Here is a 6,004-nt window from a genome sequence, read left to right on the forward strand (position 1 = left end):
ATCACAAGTTACATGAGGAGGGAACACATACAACGTGCCCAAAATTGAACTGACATCTTCTATAAGTTGCTTCTTGACTCTGGAATCGTCCGGTTTATACATTTCACAAACTATAATATGCGTGTATTTCCCCCAATCTTGGCAACATACTAAACACGCGAGTATTATAACAAAGACCAGACAGACATAGACTCACAAAGAAAGAGGAAACATGGGGGTAGCAAGGGGGGGGGGGGGAGTGCCCAAAAACCCATTATCATAATGAGTGGTACTTACTGTATGTACCTAACAATCTGAATTAACAACCAAGGTTTAGTTTTGGAAGGTAATAGGGCAATTTAGTAGTCGACAGGTTCCTAATACAGGAGTTTAGCCCTCAAAGCGTACCTCTCCACGGGCTCCACGAGCTCCATGTTTTCAGAAATACGCTATGGCATCTCTCTGTCTTGCTAATAAGTTCCTCAAAGTTGCACATCTGGTCTACCTTGGCACACCATTTATCAAACATTGGAGGGCTCGAATTTAACCAATGCAGGGGGATTAATGTTTTCACTGCAGCTAGCACATGTGTAATCAGGTTTGTCTTGGATGGGCGGTAGACAGCATTTGGTTTAGCTACGAAGAAGATCATTTCTGGCATTATGCGGAAGGATGTTTTTGAGATGACCTGGATAGCAGATTAAATTAGTTTCCAAAATGTATGGATGGCTTCAGAGTCCCACCAGATGTGCAAGTAAGATCCACTTGACCCCTGACACCTCCAACATCTGTCCGACTCAGAGATATTGCATTGAAAAAGAAATTCAGGTGTTTTATACCACTTACATAATAATTTATAATGGCTTTCCTGAAGGCGCACACATCGTGAGAGCAAACCTTGTCTCTGAGTCAGAGAGACTGATTCCCAGCTCCTTCTCCTAGGAACTCAGAAAAACCGGTTTGGATAGGGTATCCTACAAAATAAAATGCTGCTATAAATAAGACATTTTCCTGGATTTGGGAAGATTTGACAACATCAATTGCTCAAAATCTCTAAGAGCCCTCTCCGGAGCCGCCTTTGCCAAGAATTTGGAACATATACATTTAAAGTGGGCGTAATAGAAGGACCTTGTCACCCCAGGAGTGTCTGCTGGGAGAAATGTTCCAAAATCGTCAATTGCGGGAACGGCCTTATCCTTGAGTGCATCCCTCAGTTTCCATTGTGTGAAAAAATGCCGTACGTCCTCCGTAGCTGCCCCCGGGGAGGCAATCGAGACAGGCAGAAGGGACATTGATACAAGAGGTGATGGCCGAGGGGCAAGGGAGTGTGTCAGGTTCCTCCGCACTTCCATTGGTTCCATTAACATGGGATTACCTTTGCTGTCCGGTCTGGAGCTTCCTAGATCAGTGTATTTGTTCCACGAGGAGGATATTGCAAAGGGGTCCTCCTCCCCTATTGGGAACAATATCTGCAACCATCTATTTAACTGAACTGCTTTGTAATATGAGTCTACATCAGGTAGACCCAAGCCTCAATCCTCCTGACCATCATGGAGTGAGCTAGACGTGATCTCCTATGTTTCCATAGGAACTTAGAGAAGAGGCTTCTGATGGATGTAAAGAAGGCGGATGGGCACCATGTGTAATATATACAACACTTTGGGCATTATCTATGTTTTCAGAAGGTTTCTTCTACCAAGCCAAGAGATCCACAGTTTCTCATAGGATTTCAGTAAGTTTGTAACCTCCCCTAGTAATGTCGAATAATTCAGATGATAAAGATCTGAGAGGTCTCTGGATAAACGTACTCCTAAATAGGTGATCGTTGAGGGGACCCAAGCAAAATTAGTGCTCGATTTCAAACCTGGGACCACTGCTTGTGGGCCCGTTATATTGAGTACCTCCGACTTTGTAGAATTGACTTTATAATTAGAAATAATTCCATATTCCTGCAATAAGTGTGCAATCTCTGGAAGACTATCAGATGGATTTGTTGTTAAAACAATAGCTCATCAGCAAAAGCGAAGAATTTCAATTGCCTTCCCCCTAAAAGAACCCCCCCCCCCCCTCTCTGACACTCTGGAGCAAAGTTTCCATTACAAGGACAAATAGGGGGATAGTGGGCACCCCTGTCTAGTTCCGTTTGTGATTTCAAATACGGGTGAAAATGTGCCATTTATGTTGAGGCGTGCATGGGGGGCCTGGTATAGCGTAAAGATCGCGGGTATCAATGACTGTGGGAAAGCAAGTTTACGGAGTGCAGCTTCCATAAATGCCCATTTGACTCTATCAGGAGCCTTCTTAGCATCAATGCTTTAGAGGTGCAGGCAGTGTGGATGGCGTGGAAAAGTCTAGTTGTGTTGGTCTTCCCCTCTCTCCCTTGGTCAAAACCCACTTGTTCAGGGCCTACTAAAGAGGGGATGATGGATTTAATCCTATTGGTGAGCAGTTTGGCCCATAGTTTCAGGTCTTGGTCTAGTAAGGAAATTGGCCTGTAACTTCCACAATCTGTGGGATTCTTCCCTACTTTAGGTATTAGTGTAATAAAGGCTTCTTGGGCCTGTCTTGGAAGAACGCCGCCTGAGAGAAGATTATTGCAGACCTTTGTCAAGTGAGATACTAGCACCTCATGTAAGGTTTTGAATAGTGTAGGGCGAAACCATCCAGGCCTGGACTCTTTTTAGGGGAGAAGCTGAACGAATTGAGAGGTAGGTTTTAAGCTTTGCCCTCAGGATCACCAGTTCTTCCTGCAGGAGAAGTGATTTGGATAGTTTTTGGATCTTCTCCACTGCCACGATCTGTTGTAGAATGCTATCAACTTCTTTTTGTTTATCCTTTTTTAGTTTGGTGCCAAGAGCGATAAGTGTACCCCTAATGTAGACTTTATGAGCCTCCCAGACTATCGGTGCCTTCATCTCTTCTACTGAGTTTAAATCGAAATACTCTGAGATGTTTATTGATTTCCTGACAGGTTTTTTCATCGCTAAGAAGAGATTCATTTAATCTCCATGACCATTCCTTTTTGGGTAACTGCTTGATGGAAAGTGTGATGGAACACGGGGCGCGGTCAGAGATGGTGATATTGCCTATGGAAGCTGATCTTGTCTGCAACAACACTGGTTTGGTGGCTAGTATGTAGTCTAGTCTCTGAAAAGAGTTGTGAGTGGTTGACTTAAGGGGACACTGACAGGCCCTATAAACATATTTTGATATTCCTATGCAGTCATAGGTCTATTAAGTGTATTCCAATTATATAAAAGTACCCCCTGTCCGCATTATAAACCATGTAAAAACAACTTTATATTGATCTGTCAATCACCTTCCTTTGTGCCCAAGGGGCGGTTTTTCTCCTACCTTCCTGCCCAGCTGCGCCTCAACTGTGGATTCCTACCGCCGCCCAGCTCATTATTATTCACTGCGCTGGGCGGCTCTTACATTCCCCGATCCTATCAGATCAAAGGAGGAGAGATCCTGGGCAGGCGCAGCAGGAGACACAGAGAGCAGCCGAATAGAAGACAACGGGACGCAGGCACATTAAATTTCAGGCTTGGGAGGGTGTCTGATACAGGTATCCGGCGCATGCGCAGATGGTCCGATTGAGGCCGATGCCCATAAGTCTCTATCGGGCATGCATGGGATCTGACGGGGGAATGTAAGAGGCGCTGTCACGGACGGTGTACAGGAAACAAGACAAAGCAACATGCATATATGACTGAGTGGATCCAAAGCTAAGGAACCAAAAGGGAGACCCCTGCACAAGACCTGAGACTATCCCTGGCTGCTCAGCCTATGCAAAGATCCGAAAGGTGGAGGTTTGCATATCCACGTACCTCGACTATATAACCCCTGAACACCCTACAATAGTGAGGGGACACGACCACCAGCTCCCTACTCCAGACACGGAGGGAGTCAGGGTCACCTGGGATCCAGCAAACAGAAAATAACAGATAAATGTTCAGCACTTAACTTTGTAGCAGACAGGAAAACAAGATCAGCATGCACACACACTCCAGGAGGAAGTATAAGCCACCCAGCAATGCACCATGGGGAGGGATTTAAAGGGAAGCAATCAGTCCAACTCCATGACAGCTGAGAGAGGCTAACGAGATGAGGAACTGAACAGCACAACAAAGAGAACTCAAGGAGGAGGTTCTGAAAGGCCTCTGTCAGAGCTTCTCAGCTGTCTGGTTGTGACAGTACCCCTCCCTCTACGAGTGGACTCCGGACACTCAGAGCCCACCTTCTCAGGATGGGACCTATGGAAAGCCCTGATGAGACGAGAGGCCTTAATGTCCGTCACTGGGACCCACATCCTCTCCTCAGGACCATAACCCTCCCAATGAACAAGGTACTAAAGAGAACCGCGAACAAGACGAGAATCCACAATCCTAGAGACCTGAAATTCAAGATTCCCATCAACCATAATCGGAGGAGGAGGCAAAGACGAGGGTACAATGGGTTGAACATAAGTTTTCAATAAGGACTTATGAAAAACATTATGGATCTTCCAAGTCTAAGGAAGATCAAGATGGTAGGCAACAGGATTGATGACAGACAGGATTTTGTAAGGCCCAATAAACCTAGGACCCAACTTCCAGGAGGGAACCTTCAATTTGATATTCTTGGTAGACAACCACACCAGATCACCAACATTCAGGTCCGGACCAAGCACACGTCTCTTATCTGCCACACGCTTATATCTCTCACTCATGCTCTTTAGATTATCCTGAATCTTTTGCCAAATAGATGACAAAGACGAGGAGAATCTGTCCTCATCAGGTAAACCAGAAGACCCCTCTCCCGAGAAAGCCCCAAACTGCGGATGAAACCCATATGCACCAAAAAATGGTGACTTATCAGAGGACTCCTGACGACGGTTATTTAAAGCAAACTCAGCAAGGGACAAAAAAGAACACCAATCCTCTTGATTCTCCGCCACAAAACAGCGCAGATATGTCTCCAGATTCTGATTGACGCGCTCTGTCTGGCCATTCGACTGCGGGTGGAAAGCAGAAGAGAATGACAACCGATCCCCCAAGCGAGAACAGAAAGCCTTCCAGAATCTGGAAACAAACTGCGTGCCCCTATCAGAGACTATGTCTGAAGGAATACCGTGCAATTTGACAATGTGATCAATAAATGCCTGCGCCAGCGTCTTAGCATTGGGCAAACCAGGAAAAGGGATGAAATGCACCATTTTGCTAAAACAGTCCACCACCACCAGAATCACAGTCTTCCCCGAGGAACGAGGCAGGTCCGTGATAAAGTCCATGGACAGATGTGTCCAAGGACGGGAAGGAATGGGTAAGGGAAGGAGAGGACCTGATGGCCGTGAATGAGGGACTTTAGCACGAGCGCAAGTCTCGCAGGCTGCCACAAAACCCTCAACCGACTTACGAAGCGCAGGCCACCAGAATCTCTGAGCGATGAGATCCAGTGTGGCTCTTGCCCCCGGGTGCCCAGCAAGGACCGTATCGTGGTGTTCCTTAAAAATCTTGTGTCTTAAAGTGAGAGGCACAAACAACCTCCCAGGAGGACAAAGATCAGGAGCCTCTGACTGGGCTGCCTGCACCTCTGCCTCCAATTCAGAAAAAAGAGCAGAGACCACCACACCTTCAGCCAAAATGGGACCCGGGTCTTCAAAATTCCCGCCTCCCGGAAAACAATGTGACAGGGCATCTGCCTTCACATTCTTAACTCCAGGGCGGAACGTGACCACAAGATTAAACCTAGAAAAGAACAAAGACCATCTGGCCTGTCTCGGGTTCAGACGCTTGGCTGACTCCAAGTAGGCCAGATTTTTATGGTCAGTAAATACGGTAATAGGGTGTCTGGCTCCCTCTAGCCAATGGCGCCATTCCTCAAAAGCCAACTTGATGGCCAACAATTCCCTATCTCCCACATCGTAATTTCTCTCTGCGGAGGAGAGTTTTTTCGAGAAAAAGGCACACGGTCGCCATTTGGCAGGAGAGGAACCCTGAGACAAGACCGCCCCCACACCCACCTCAGAAGCATCAACCTCAAC

The sequence above is a fragment of the Bufo gargarizans genome, chromosome 8, assembly GCF_014858855.1.
Source record: "Bufo gargarizans isolate SCDJY-AF-19 chromosome 8, ASM1485885v1, whole genome shotgun sequence".
In the NCBI taxonomy this organism is placed as follows: domain Eukaryota; kingdom Metazoa; phylum Chordata; class Amphibia; order Anura; family Bufonidae; genus Bufo; species Bufo gargarizans.